This window comes from Cebus imitator, unplaced genomic scaffold, assembly GCF_001604975.1.
Source record: "Cebus imitator isolate Cc_AM_T3 unplaced genomic scaffold, Cebus_imitator-1.0 Scaffold54, whole genome shotgun sequence".
NCBI classification, from domain to species: domain Eukaryota; kingdom Metazoa; phylum Chordata; class Mammalia; order Primates; family Cebidae; genus Cebus; species Cebus imitator.
This window is the reverse complement of record NW_016107369.1, coordinates 1,411,191-1,413,436: the sequence shown is the minus strand read 5'-3', so window position 1 is coordinate 1,413,436 and position 2,246 is coordinate 1,411,191. Positions and strand designations below refer to the sequence as shown.

At 39.3% G+C, this 2,246-nt stretch overlaps 1 protein-coding gene across 1 annotated transcript in view; it reads left to right on the top strand.

Moving 5' to 3' along the window:
- LOC108304397 (SRA stem-loop interacting RNA binding protein) overlaps positions 1 to 2,246 on the top strand; it is a 9,931-nt gene that overhangs the window by 6,338 nt on the left and 1,347 nt on the right. The gene's annotated exons all lie outside the window — the stretch shown is intronic.

Here is a 2,246-nt window from a genome sequence, read left to right as displayed (position 1 = left end):
TTTTTTCCCATTTATTTTATTGCATTTTAGGTTTTGGGGTACATGTGAAGAACATGCAAGATTGTTGCATAGGTACACACGTGGCAGTGTGATTTGCTGCCTTCCTCCCCATCACCTACGGAACTTAAGTTCTTAATTTTTGGTTTGATGTTACTTGACTCCCAAAGACTGACAGATTAGTTATGTATAGTGCCACAGAAGGTATAGGGAAACTGGCACTCAAGTTGCTGAGAAGTTTAACTGGTACCTTCAGTTCTGATGTGTGATTGGTAAAATACCAAAATTAAGAATTTACATTTGCTTTGATCTAGCAGTTCCTTTTCTAAGAATTTATCCTACAGAAATGTGCGCTCAAAAGCTGCACTGTTTAAGAAGAAAAAACCTAAATGGTCATCACTAGGATCAATTAGATATTAAGTCACTGATGCAATGGAATTTTATATAGTTCAATAGAAAAATTGGGCACATGTATTATGGACATGAAATGTTAAGTTTGAAAACTTCAGTTTTTTCAAGAGCATTTAAAGTTCCTTGTAAAAAAAAATAATAGATTTTTCTTGGTCCATAAATAAAATAGGACCTGGAAAGAATACATCTTAGAGAAGGCTTTGATTTTGGTAAAACAAAATAAAATGACAAGAAAAATAATTTTTAGTCAAATTCATTGTACTCAATTTGGAAATCCTGGTTCCTTTCTTAGGTACATATTATCTAAGTTTTTTGTTGTTGAGACAGGGTCTCACTCTGTCACTCAGGCTGCAGTACAGTAGTACAGTCATGCTCACTGCAGCCTTGACTTCCTGGGCTCAAGGGATCCTTCGACCTCGGCCACCTGAGTAGCTGGGACTACAGTCATGTGCCACCACACCCAGCTAATTTTTTGTATTTCTTTTAGAGATGGGGCTTCACCATATTGCCCAGGCTGGCTTCTAACTCCTGGACTCAAGCAGTCCACCCACCTTAGCTCCCAAAGTGCGGTGGTTACAGGCATGAGCCATCACACCCAGACTAAGTTTTTAAACATTTTTGTATTGTTTTAAAGACGGTGGTTTTACCACGTTGGTCAGCCTGGTCTCAAACTCCTGACCTCAGGTGATCCGCCCACCATAGCCTCCCAAAGTGCTGGGACTACAGGTGTGCGCCACCACACCTGGCTAATTTTTGTATTTTTAGTAGAGATGGGGTTTCACCATGATGGCCAGGCTGGTCTTGAACTCCTGACCTCAAGCCATCCACCCACCTCAGCTTACCAAAGTGCTGGAATTGAGCCACTGTACTTGGCTTGAGTTTTAATATAAACAAATTTCTTAATGCCTTTGACTGTGGAAGTGGTCACATGACAGTAAAGGAATGCCTTAGAAATTGTTGTATCTACAATGAATGGATCATTGGGACATCACCAGAAACTTATGTATTCTAGGTTAATCCTTATAAAGTTATCTTTGAAGTAGAGGAGCAATTTCTAAGTTTTTTTTTGCTTTTTTTTTTGTTTTTTACAAAGTACGGCATAACTTGAATGAGACTAATGAGGACCAGTTTGTCATCTACAGGGTCTAGACATCTTAGTATCCTTTTTCTATTGAAGGGCTGGAGGGGCTGGGTACATCCAAGAACTCTAGAATCTGTTTTCCATATGTGATGTATAGGTTGAAAGCCACTCTGCCTTTTATATAAGGGAAAGTAGCAAAATTGTTTAACCAGAAGTCGGTAACTAGGTTAGGGACTAAATATTATCTTTTCTTGTTTTTCATTAGGAACATGTGACAATAGTAGTGGTGGTGATGAGGGTGACTGGGTTCAGAAATGATAACAGGTGCAACAAGATTTTCAGGCTTGATTTTTCTAGTTTCTAGAAATGAGGTTTAGAAACAAGAGTACTGATCAAAATTTCCCTTAGTTATTACTATTAGTATGGTGTGGATCTAGAATGACACAGAAAGCTCATGACACGTTATCTTTTCTAATGGCAGCAAGAAAAAAAAGAGTTAAGTTTAACAACATAGGGATTTAGCCTTGGGTAATCAGAAAAGGTGTAAAGCAAGGTAACTGGCATTTATAAATATCTGTGATCCTGAGGTCAAGAGATTGAGATCATCCTGGCCAACATGGTAAAACCCCCGTCTCTACTAAAAATATACAAAAATCAGCTGGGCATGGTGGTGTGCGCCTATAGTCCCAGCTACTTGGGAGGCCGAGGCAGGAGAATTGCTTGAACCCGGGAGGCAGAGGTTGCAGTGAGCCGAGAT